Source organism: Pleurodeles waltl, chromosome 11 (genome assembly GCF_031143425.1).
Source record: "Pleurodeles waltl isolate 20211129_DDA chromosome 11, aPleWal1.hap1.20221129, whole genome shotgun sequence".
In the NCBI taxonomy this organism is placed as follows: Eukaryota; Metazoa; Chordata; class Amphibia; order Caudata; family Salamandridae; genus Pleurodeles; species Pleurodeles waltl.
This window is the reverse complement of record NC_090450.1, coordinates 994,346,955-994,360,635: the sequence shown is the minus strand read 5'-3', so window position 1 is coordinate 994,360,635 and position 13,681 is coordinate 994,346,955.

Here is a 13,681-nt window from a genome sequence, read left to right as displayed (position 1 = left end):
AGAAGTGCTGATACTCTCCCATTGATAGTAAGACATCCCTCCTGAGCAGCGCTGATGTACTCCCATTGACAGTAATACATGGCTACTAGAACGTGCTGGTACTATAACATTAATAGTAATACATCCCTCCTGAGAAGAGCTGATACTATCACTCTGATAGGAGTAGATATATGCTGAGAAGTGCTGATACTCTCCCATTGATAGTAATACATCCCTCCTGAGAAGTGATGATACTCTTCCATTAATAGTAATACATCCCTACTGAGAAATGCTTATACTCTCCCATTGAGAATAATACATCTCTCCTGAGAAGTGCTGGTACTCTCCTTCTGATAGTAGTACTACCCCCTGAGAAGTGCTAATGCTCTCCAATTGATAGTAATACATCCCTCCAGAGAAGTGTTGATACTATGTCATTGACAGTAAAACAATCCTCCTGACCGAGAAGTGCTAGTAATATCACATGAATAGCAATGCATCCCCCTGAGAAGAGCTGATACTCCCCTATTGATAGTAGTACATCCCTGCTGAGAAGTGCTGATACTCTCCCACTGATAGTAATACATCCCTCCTGAGAAGTGCTGGTACTCTCCCTCTGGTAGTGGTACTACCCCCTAAGAAGCGCTAATGCTCTCCCATTGATAGTAATACATCCCTCAGAGAAGTGTTGATACTATTTCATTGACAGTAAAACAATCCTCCTGACCGAGAAGTGCTAGTAATATCACATAAATAGCAATGCATCCCTGTGAGAAGAGCTGATACTCCCCTATTGATTGTAGTACATCCCTCCTGAGAAGTGCTGATACTCTCCCATTGATACTAAGACATCCCTCCTGAGCAGCGCTGATGTACTCCCATTGACAGTAATAAACGCTTACTGGAACGTGCTGATACTCTTCCATTAATAGGAATACATCCCTCCTGAGAAATGCTGATACTCTCCCATTGAGAGTAATACATCTCTCTCGAGAAGTGCTGGTACTTTCCCTCTGATAGTAGTACTACCCCCTGAGAAGCTCTAATGCTCTCCCATTGATAGTAATACATCCTTCCAGAGAAGTGCTGATACTGTACTATTTCATTGACAGTAAAATAATCCTCCTGACTGAGAAGTGCTGGTAAAATCACATAAATAGGAATACATCCCCCTGAGAAGTGCTGATACTCCCCTATTGATAGTAGTACATCCCTCCTGAGAAGTGCTGATACTCTCCCATTGATAGTAAGACATCCCTCCTGAGCAGCGCTGATGTACTCCCATTGACAGTAATACATGGCTACTGGAACGTGCTGGTACTATAACATTAATAGTAATACATCCCTCCTGAGAAGAGCTGATACTATCACTCTGATAGGAGTAGATATATGCTGAGAAGTGCTGATACTCTCCCATTGATAGTAATACATCCCTCCTGAGAAGAGCTGATACTCTCACTCTGATAGTAATACATCCCTGCTGAGAAGTGCTCATACTCTCCCACTGATAGTAATACATCCCTCCTGAGAAGTGCTGTTATTCTCCCATTGATAGTAAGACATCCCTCCTGAGCAGCGCTTGTGTACTCCCATTGACAGTAATACATGCCTACTGGAACGTGCTGGTACTATAATATTAATAGTACTACATTCCTCCTGAGAAGAGCTGTTACTCTCACTCTGATAGTAATACATCCCTGCTGAGAAGTGCAGATACTCTCCCACCGATGGTAATACATCCCTCCTGAGAAGTGCTGATACTCTTCCATTAATAGGAATACATCCCTCCTGAGAAATGCTGATACTCTCCCATTGAGAGTAATACATCTCTCCTGAGAAGTGCTGGCACTCTCCCTCTGGTAGTGGTACTACCCCCTAAGAAGCACTAATGCTCTCCCATTGATAGTAATACATCCCTCCAGAGAAGTGTTGATACTATTTCATTGATAGTAAAACAATTCTTCTGACCAAGAAGTGCTCGTAATATCACATAAATAGCAATGCATCCCCGTGAGAAGAGCCGATACTCCCCTATTGATAGTAGTACATCCCTCCTGAGAAGTGCTGATACTCTCCCATTGATAGTAAGACATCCCTCCTGAGCAGCGCTGATGTACTCCCATTGACAGTAATATACGCCTACTGGAAAGTGCTGGTACTGTAACATTAATAGTAATACATCCCTGCTGAGAAGTGCTGATACTCTCCCACTGATAGTAATACATCCCTCCTGAGAAGTGCTGATACTCTTCCATTAATAGGAATACATCCCTCCTGAGAAATGCTGATACTCTCCCATTGAGAGTAATACATCTCTCCTGAGAAGTGCTGGTACTCTCCCTCTGATAGTAGCACTACCCCCTGAGAAGCTCTAATGCTCTCCCATTGATAGTAATACATCCTTCCAGAGAAGTGCTGATACTGTACTATTTCATTGACAGTAAAATAATCCTCCTGACCGAGAAGTGCTAGTAATATCACATAAATAGCAATTCATCCCCCTGAGAAGTGCTTATACTCCCCTATTGATAGTAGTACATCCCTCCTGAGAAGTGCTGATACTCTCCCATTGATAGTAAGACGCCCCTCCTGAGCAGCGCTGATGTACTCCCATTGACAGTAATACATGCCTACTGGAACGTGCTGGTACTATAACATTAACAGTAATACATCCCTCCTGAGAAGAGCTGATACTCTCACTCTGATAGTAATACATCCCTGCTGAGAAGTGCTCATACTCTCCCACTGATAGTAGTACATCCCTTCTGAGAAGTGCTGATACTCTCCCACTGATAGTAAGACATCCCTCCTGAGCAGCGCTGATGTACTCCCATTGACAGTAATACATGCCTACTGGAACGTGCTGGTACCATAACATTAATAGTAATACATCCCTCATGAGAAGAGCTGATACTCTCACTCTGATAGTAATACATCCCTGCTGAGAAGTGCAGATACTCTCCCACTGATAGTAATACATCCCTCCTGAGAAGTGCTGATACTCTTCCATTAATAGGAATACATCCTTCCTGAGAAATGCTGATACTCTCCCATTGAGAGTAATACATCTCTCCTGAGAAGTGCCCGTACTCTCCCTCTGATAGTAGTACTACCCCCTCAGAAGCACCAATGCTTTCCCATTCATAGTAATACATCCCTCCAGTGAAGTGTTGCTACTATTTCATTGACAGTAAAACAATCCTCCTGACCGAGACGTGCTAGTAATATCACATAAATAGCAATGCATCCCCCTGAGAAGAGCTGATACTCCCCTATTGATAGTAGTACATCCCTCCTGAGAAGAACTGATACTATCCCATTGATAGCAAGACATCCCTCCTGCGCAGCGCTGATGTACTCCCATTGACAGTAATACATGCCTACTGGAACGTGCTGATACTCTAACATTAATAATAATACATCCCTCCTGAGAAGAGCTGATGCTCTCACTCTGATAGTAATACATCCCTCCTGAGAAGTGCTGGTACTCTTCCATTAATAGGAATACATCCCTCCTGAGAAATGCTGATACTCTCCCATTGAGAGTAATACATCTCTCCTGACAAGTCCTGGTATTCTCCCTCTGATAGTAGTACTACCCCCTGAGAAGCGCTAATACTCTCCTATCGATAGTAATACATCCTTCCAGAGAAGTGCTGATACTATACTATTTCATTGACAGTAAAATAATCCTCCTGACCGAGAAGTGCTAGTAATGTCACATAAATAGCTATACATCCCCCTGAGAAGTGCTGGTACTTTCCCATTGATAATAGTACATTCCCCCTGAGAAGTGCTGGTACTCTCTTATTGATAATAATACATTCCTCCTGAGAAGTGTTGGTGCTCTCCCACTGATAGTAATACATTCCTCCTGAGAAGTGCTGGTACTCTCCCATTGATAGTAATTCGTTCCTCCTGAGAAGTGCTGGTACTCTCCCACTGATAATACATTCCTCCTGAGAAGTGCTGGTACTCTCCCATTGATAGTAATACGTTCCACCTGAGAAGTGCTGGTACTCTACCATTGATAATAATACATTCCCCCTGAGAACTGCTGGTTCTCTCCCATTGATAATAATACATTGCTGCTGAGAAGCGTTGGTACTCTCCCATTGATAGTAATACGTTCCTCCTGAGAAGTGCTGGTACTCCCCCATTGATAATAATACATTCCTCCTGAGAAGTGTTGGTACTCTCCCATTGATAGTAATACATTCCTCCTGAGAAGAGCTGGTACTCTCCCATTGATAGTAATATGTTCCTCCTGAGAAGTGCTGGTACTCTCCCATTGATATTAATACAGTCCTCCTGAGAAGTGTTGATGCTCTCCCAATGATAATAATACATTCCTCCTGAGAAGTGGTGATGCTCTCCCATTGATAGGAATACATTCCTCCTGAGAAGGACTGGTGCTCTCCCATTGATAATAATACATTCCTCCTCAGAAGTGCTGGATTACCCTCCCATTGATAATAATACATTCCTCCTGAGAAGTGTTGGTACTCTCCCATTGATAGTAATACATTCCTCCTGAGAAGTGCTGGTACTCTCCATTGATAATAATACATTCCCCCTGAGAAGTGCTGGTACTCTCCCATTGATAATAATACATTCCTCCTGAGAAGTGTTGGTATTCTCCCATTGATAGTAATACATTCCTCCTGAGAAGTGCTGGTACTCTCCCATTGATAGTAATATGTTCCTCCTGAGAAGTGCTGGTACTCTCCCATTGATATTAATACAGTCCTCCTGAGAAGTGTTGATGCTCTCCCACTGATAATAAATACATTCCTCCTGAGAAGTGGTGATGCTCTCCCATTGATAGGAATACATTCCTTCTGAGAAGTGCTGGTGCTCTCCCATTGATAAAAATACATTCCTCCTGAGAAGTGCTGGATTACTCTCCCATTGATAATAATACATTCCTCCTGAGAAGTGTTGGTACTCTCCCACTGATAGTAATACATTCCTCCTGAGAAGTGCTGGTACTCTCCATTGATAATAATACATTCCCCCTGAGAAGTGCTGATACACTCCCATTGATATTAATACATTCCTGCTGAGAAGTGTTGGTACACTCCCATTGATAGCAATACGTTCCTCCTGAGAAGTGCTGGAACTTTCCCATTGATAATAATACATTCCCGCTGAGAAGTGCTGGTACTCTCCCATTGATAATAATACATTCCTCCTGAGAAGTGTTGGTACTCTCCCATTGATAGTAATACATTTCTCCTGAGAAGTGCTGGTACTCTCCATTGAAAATAATACAGTCCTCCTGAGAAGTGGTGATGCTCTCCCATTGATAATAAAACATTCCTCCTGAGAAGTGGTGATGCTCTCCCATTGAAAATAATTCATTCCTCCTGAGAAGTGCTGGTACTCTCCCTTTAATAATAATAAATCCCCCCTGAGAACTGCTGGTACTCTCCCATTGATAATAATACATTCCTGCTGAGAAGTGTTGGTACTCTCCCATTGATAGTAATACATTTCTCCTGAGAAGTGCTGGTACTCTCCATTGAAAATAATACAGTCCTCCTGAGAAGTGGTGATGCTCTCCCATTGATAATAAAACATTCCTCCTGAGAAGTGGTGATGCTCTCCCATTGAAAATAATTCATTCCTCCTGAGAAGTGCTGGTACTCTCCCTTTAATAATAATAAATCCCCCCTGAGAACTGCTGGTACTCTCCCATTGATAATAATACATTCCTGCTGAGAAGTGTTGGTACTCTCCCATTAATAGTAATACGTTCCTCCTGAGAAGTGCTGGTACTCTCCCATTGATAATAGTACATTCCCCCTGAGAAGTGCTGGTACTCTTTTATTGATAATAATACATTCCTCCTGAGAAGTGTTGGTGCTCTCCCACTGATAGTAATACATTCCTCCTGAGAAGTGCTGGTACTCTCCCATTGATAGTAATTCGTTCCTCCTGAGAAGTGCTGGTACTCTCCCACTGATAATACATTCCTCCTGAGAAGTGCTGGTACTCTCCCATTGATAGTAATATGATCCACCTGAGAAGTGCTGGTACTCTCCCATTGATAATAATACATTCCCCCTGAGAACTGCTGGTTCTCTCCCATTGATAATAATACATTGCTGCTGAGAAGCGTTGGTACTCTCCCATTGATAGTAATACGCTCCTCCTGAGAAGTGCTGGTACTCCCCCATTGATAATAATACATTCCTCCTGAGAAGTGTTGGTACTCTCCCATTGATAGTAATACATTCCTCCTGAGAAGTGCTGGTACTCTCCCATTGATAGTAATATGTTCCTCCTGAGAAGTGCTGGTACTCTCCCATTGATATTAATACAGTCCTCCTGAGAAGTGTTGATGCTCTCCCAATGATAATAATACATTCCTGCTGAGAAGTGTTGGTACACTCCCATTGATAGCAATACGTTCCTCCTGAGAAGTGCTGGAACTTTCCCATTGATAATAATACATTCCCGCTGAGAAGTGCTGGTACTCTCCCATTGATAATAATACATTCCTCCTGAGAAGTGTTGGTACTCTCCCATTGATAGTAATACATTTCTCCTGAGAAGTGCTGGTACTCTCCATTGAAAATAATACAGTCCTCCTGAGAAGTGGTGATGCTCTCCCATTGATAATAAAACATTCCTCCTGAGAAGTGGTGATGCTCTCCCATTGAAAATAATTCATTCCTCCTGAGAAGTGCTGGTACTCTCCCTTTAATAATAATACATCCTCCTTGAGAACTGCTGGTACTCTCCCATTGATAATAATACATTCCTGCTGAGAAGTGTTGGTACTCTCCCATTAATAGTAATACGTTCCTCCTGAGAAGTGCTGGTACTCTCCCATTGATAATAGTACATTCCCCCTGAGAAGTGCTGGTACTCTCTTATTGATAATAATACATTCCTCCTGAGAAGTGTTGGTGCTCTCCCACTGATAGTAATACATTCCTCCTGAGAAGTGCTGGTACTCTCCCATTGATAGTAATTCGTTCCTCCTGAGAAGTGCTGGTACTCTCCCACTGATAATACATTCCTCCTGAGAAGTGCTGGTACTCTCCCATTGATAGTAATACGTTCCACCTGAGAAGTGCTGGTACTCTACCATTGATAATAATACATTCCCCCTGAGAACTGCTGGTTCTCTCCCATTGATAATAATACATTGCTGCTGAGAAGCGTTGGTACTCTCCCATTGATAGTAATACGTTCCTCCTGAGAAGTGCTGGTACTCCCCCATTGATAATAATACATTCCTCCTGAGAAGTGTTGGTACTCTCCCATTGATAGTAATACATTCCTCCTGAGAAGTGCTGGTACTCTCCCATTGATAGTAATATGTTCCTCCTGAGAAGTGCTGGTACTCTCCCATTGATATTAATACAGTCCTCCTGAGAAGTGTTGATGCTCTCCCAATGATAATAATACATTCCTCCTGAGAAGTGGTGATGCTCTCCCATTGATAGGAATACATTCCTCCTGAGAAGGACTGGTGCTCTCCCATTGATAATAATACATTCCTCCTCAGAAGTGCTGGATTACCCTCCCATTGATAATAATACATTCCTCCTGAGAAGTGTTGGTACTCTCCCATTGATAGTAATACATTCCTCCTGAGAAGTGCTGGTACTCTCCATTGATAATAATACATTCCCCCTGAGAAGTGCTGGTACTCTCCCATTGATAATAATACATTCCTCCTGAGAAGTGTTGGTATTCTCCCATTGATAGTAATACATTCCTCCTGAGAAGTGCTGGTACTCTCCCATTGATAGTAATATGTTCCTCCTGAGAAGTGCTGGTACTCTCCCATTGATATTAATACAGTCCTCCTGAGAAGTGTTGATGCTCTCCCACTGATAATAAATACATTCCTCCTGAGAAGTGGTGATGCTCTACCATTGATAGGAATACATTCCTTCTGAGAAGTGCTGGTGCTCTCCCATTGATAATAATACATTCCCCCTGAGAAGTGCTGGTACTCGCCCATTGATAGTAATACGTTCCACCTGAGAAGAGCTGGTACTCTCCCATTGATAATAATACATTCCTCCTTTGAAGTGATGGTACTCTCCCATTGATAGTGATACATTCCTCTTGAGAAGTGCTGGTACTCTCTATTGGTAATAATACATCCCTCCTGAGAAGTGTTGATAGTCTTCCATTAATAGGAATACATCCCTCCTGAGAAATGCTGATACTCTCCCATTGAGAGTAATACATCTCTCCTGAGAAGTGCTGGTATTCTCCCTCTGATAGTAGTACTACCCCCTGAGAAGTGCTAATGCTCCCCCATTGATAGTAATACATCCTTCCAGAGAAGTGCTGATACTATACAATTTCATTGACAGTAAAATAATCCTCCTGACCGTGAAGTGCTTGTAATATCACATAAATAGCTATACATCCCCCTGAGAAGTGCTGGTACTCTCCCATTGATAGTAATACATTCCTCCTGAGAACTGCTGGTACTCTCCCTTTGATAGTAATACATTCCTCCTGAGAACTGCTGGTTCTCTCCTATTGATAGTAATACATTCCTCCTGAGAAGTGCTGGTACTCTCCAATTGATAATAATACATTCCTGCTGAGAAGTGATGGTAGTCTCCCATTGATAATAATACATTCCTCCTGAAAAGTGCTGGTACTCTCCCACTGATAATAATACATTCCCCCTGAGAAGTTCTGGTACTCTCACATTGATAAGAATACATTCCTCCTGAGAAGTGTTGGTACTCTCCCATTGATAGTAAACCATTCCTCCTGAGAAGTGCTGGTACTCTCCATTGAAAATAATACAGTCCTCCTAAGAAGTGGTGATGCTCTCCCATTGATAATAATGCATTCCTCCTGAGAAGTGCTGGTACTCTCCCATTGATAATAATACATCCCCCCTGAGAACTGCTGGTACTCTCCCATTGATAATACATTCCTGCTGAGAAGTGTTGGTACTCTCCAATTGATAGTAATACGTTCCTACTGAGAAGTGCTGGTACTCTCCCATTGATAGTAATACGTTCCTCCTGAGAAGTGCTGGTACTCTTCCACTGATAATACATTCCTACTGAGAAGTGCTGGTACTCTCCCATTGATAGTAATACGTTCCTCCTGAGAAGTGCTGGTACTCTCCCATTGATAGTAATATGTTCCTCCTGAGAAGTGCTGGTACTCTCCCATTGATATTAATACAGTCCTCCTGAGAAGTGTTGAAGCTCTCCCAATGATAATAATACATTCCTCCTGAGAAGTGGTGATGCTCTCCTATTGATAGGAATACATTCCTCCTGAGAACGGCCGGTGCTCTCCCATTGATAATAATACATTCCTCCTGAGAAGTGCTGGATTACTCTCCCATTGATAATAATACATTCCTCCTGAGAAGTGTTGGTACTCTCTCATTGATAGTAATACATTCCTCCTGAGAAGTGCTAGTACTCTCCATTGATAATAATACATTCCCCCTGAGAAGTGCTGGTACTCTCCCATTGATAATAATACATTCCTCCTGAGAAGTGTTGGTATTCTCCCATTGATAGTAATACATTCCTCCTGAGAAGTGCTGGTACTCTCCCATTGATAGTAATATGTTCCTCCTGAGAAGTGCTGGTACTCTCCCATTGATATTAATACAGTCCTCCTGAGAAGTGTTGATGCTCTCCCACTGATAATAATACATTCCTCCTGAGAAGTGGTGATGCTCTCCCACTGATAGTAATACATTCCTCCTGAGAAGTGCTGGTACTCTCCATTGATAATAATACATTCCCCCTGAGAAGAGCTGGTACTCGCCCATTGATAGTAATATGTTCCTCCTGAGAAGTGCTGGTACTCTCCCATTGATAATAATACATTCCTCCATAGAAGTGTTGGTACTCTCCCATTGATAGTAATACATTCCTCTTGAGAAGTGCTGGTACTCTCCATTGATAATAATACATCCCTCCTGAGAAGTGCTGATAGTCTTCCATTAATAGGAATACATCCCTCCTGAGAAATGCTGATACTCTCCCATTGAGAGTAATACATCTCTCCTGAGAAGTGCTGGTACTTTCCCTCTGATAGTAGTACTACCCCCTGAGAAGTGCTAATGCTCCCCCATTGATAGGAATACATCCTTCCAGAGAAGTGCTGATACTATACAATTTAATTGACAGTAAAATAATCCTCCTGACCGTGAAGTGCTTGTAATATCACATAAATAGCTATACATCCCCCTGAGAAGTGCTGGTACTCTCCCATTGATAGTAATACATTCCTCCTGAGAACTGCTGGTACTCTCCCATTGATAGTAATACATTCCTCCTGAGAACTGCTGGTACTCTCCTATTGATAGTAATACATTCCTCCTGTGAAGTGCTGGTACTCTCCCATTGATAATAATACATTCCTGCTGAGAAGTGATGGTAGTCTCCCATTGATAATAATACATTCCTCCTGAAAAGTGCTGGTACTCTCCCACTGATAATAATACATTCCCCCTGAGAAGTTCTGGTACTCTCCCATTGATAAGAATACATTCCTCCTGAGAAGTGTTGGTACTCTCCCATTGATAGTAAAACATTCCTCCTGAGAAGTGCTGGTACTCTCCATTGAAAATAATACAGTCCTCCTGAGAAGTGATGATGCTCTCCCATTGATAATAATGCATTCCTCCTGAGAAGTGCTGGTACTCTCCCATTGATAATAATACATCCCCGCTGAGAACTGCTGGTACTCTCCCATTGATAATACATTCCTGCTGAGAAGTGTTGGTACTCTCCAATTGATAGTAATACGTTCCTCCTGAGAAGTGCTGGTACTCTCCCATTGATAGTAATATGTTCCTCCTGAGAAGTGCTGGCACTCTTCCACTGATAATACATTCCTACTGAGAAGTGCTGGTACTCTCCCATTGATAGTAATACGTTCCTCCTGAGAAGTGCTGGTACTCTCCCATTGATAATAATACATTCCCCCTGAGAACTGCTGTTACTCTTCCATGGATAATAATACATTCCTGCTGAGAAGTGTTGGTACTCTCCCATTGATAGTAATACGTTCCTCCTGAGAACTGCTGGTACTCTCCCGCTGATAATACATTCCTCCTGAGAAGTGCTGGTACTCTCCCATTGATAGTCATACGTTCCTCCTGAGAAGTGCTAGTACTCTCCCATTGATAATAATACATTCCTCCTGAGAAGTGCTGGTACTCTCCCATTGATAGTAATATGTTCCTCCTGAGAAGTGCTGGTACTCTCCCATTGATAATAATACATTCCTCCTGAGAAGTGTTGGTAGTCTCCCATTGATGGCAATACATTCCTCCTGTGAAGTGCTGGTACTCTCCATTGATAATAATACAGTCCTCCTGAAGAGTGGTGATGCTCTCCCATTGATAATAATAATTTCCTCCTGAGAAGTGCTGGTACTCTCCCATTGATAATAATACATTCCTCCTGAGAAGTGCTGGATTACTGTCCCATTGATAATAATACATTCTTCCTGAGAAGTGTTGGTACTCTCCCATTGATAGTAATACATTCCCCCTGAGAAGTGCTGGTACTCTCCATTGATAATAATACATTCCCCCTGAGAAGTGCTGGTACTCGCCCATTGATAGTAATACGTTCCTCCTGAGAAGTGCTGGTAATCTCCCATTGATAATAATACATTCCTCCTTTGAAGTGTTGGTACTCTCCCATTGATAGTGATACATTCCTCTTGAGAAGTGCTGGTACTCTCCATTGGTAATAATACATCCCTCCTGAGAAGTGTTGATAGTCTTCCATTAATAGGAATACATCCCTCCTGAGAAATGCTGATACTCTCCCATTGAGAGTAATACATCTCTCCTGAGAAGTGCTGGTATTCTCCCTCTGATAGTAGTACTACCCCCTGAGAAGTGCTAATGCTCCCCCATTGATAGTAATACATCCTTCCAGAGAAGTGCTGATACTATACAATTTCATTGACAGTAAAATAATCCTCCTGACCGTGAAGTGCTTGTAATATCACATAAATAGCTATACATCCCCCTGAGAAGTGCTGGTACTCTCCCATTGATAGTAATACATTCCTCCTGAGAACTGCTGGTACTCTCCCTTTGATAGTAATACATTCCTCCTGAGAACTGCTGGTTCTCTCCTATTGATAGTAATACATTCCTCCTGAGAAGTGCTGGTACTCTCCCATTGATAATAATACATTCCTGCTGAGAAGTGATGGTAGTCTCCCATTGATAATAATACATTCCTCCTGAAAAGTGCTGGTACTCTCCCACTGATAATAATACATTCCCCCTGAGAAGTTCTGGTACTCTCACATTGATAAGAATACATTCCTCCTGAGAAGTGTTGGTACTCTCCCATTGATAGTAAACCATTCCTCCTGAGAAGTGCTGGTACTCTCCATTGAAAATAATACAGTCCTCCTAAGAAGTGGTGATGCTCTCCCATTGATAATAATGCATTCCTCCTGAGAAGTGCTGGTACTCTCCCATTGATAATAATACATCCCCCCTGAGAACTGCTGGTACTCTCCCATTGATAATACATTCCTGCTGAGAAGTGTTGGTACTCTCCAATTGATAGTAATACGTTCCTACTGAGAAGTGCTGGTACTCTCCCATTGATAGTAATACGTTCCTCCTGAGAAGTGCTGGTACTCTTCCACTGATAATACATTCCTACTGAGAAGTGCTGGTACTCTCCCATTGATAGTAATACGTTCCTCCTGAGAAGTGCTGGTACTCTCCCATTGATAGTAATATGTTCCTCCTGAGAGGTGCTGGTACTCTCCCATTGATATTAATACAGTCCTCCTGAGAAGTGTTGAAGCTCTCCCAATGATAATAATACATTCCTCCTGAGAAGTGGTGATGCTCTCCTATTGATAGGAATACATTCCTCCTGAGAACGGCCGGTGCTCTCCCATTGATAATAATACATTCCTCCTGAGAAGTGCTGGATTACTCTCCCATTGATAATAATACATTCCTCCTGAGAAGTGTTGGTACTCTCTCATTGATAGTAATACATTCCTCCTGAGAAGTGCTGGTACTCTCCATTGATAATAATACATTCCCCCTGAGAAGTGCTGGTACTCTCCCATTGATAATAATACATTCCTCCTGAGAAGTGTTGGTATTCTCCCATTGATAGTAATACATTCCTCCTGAGAAGTGCTGGTACTCTCCCATTGATAGTAATATGTTCCTCCTGAGAAGTGCTGGTACTCTCCCATTGATATTAATACAGTCCTCCTGAGAAGTGTTGATGCTCTCCCACTGATAATAATACATTCCTCCTGAGAAGTGGTGATGCTCTCCCACTGATAGTAATACATTCCTCCTGAGAAGTGCTGGTACTCTCCATTGATAATAATACATTCCCCCTGAGAAGTGCTGGTACTCGCCCATTGATAGTAATATGTTCCTCCTGAGAAGTGCTGGTACTCTCCCATTGATAATAATACATTCCTCCATAGAAGTGTTGGTACTCTCCCATTGATAGTAATACATTCCTCTTGAGAAGTGCTGGTACTCTCCATTGATAATAATACATCCCTCCTGAGAAGTGCTGATAGTCTTCCATTAATAGGAATACATCCCTCCTGAGAAATGCTGATACTCTCCCATTGAGAGTAATACATCTCTCCTGAGAAGTGCTGGTACTCTCCCTCTGATAGTAGTACTACCCCCTGAGAAGTGCTAATGCTCCCCCATTGATAG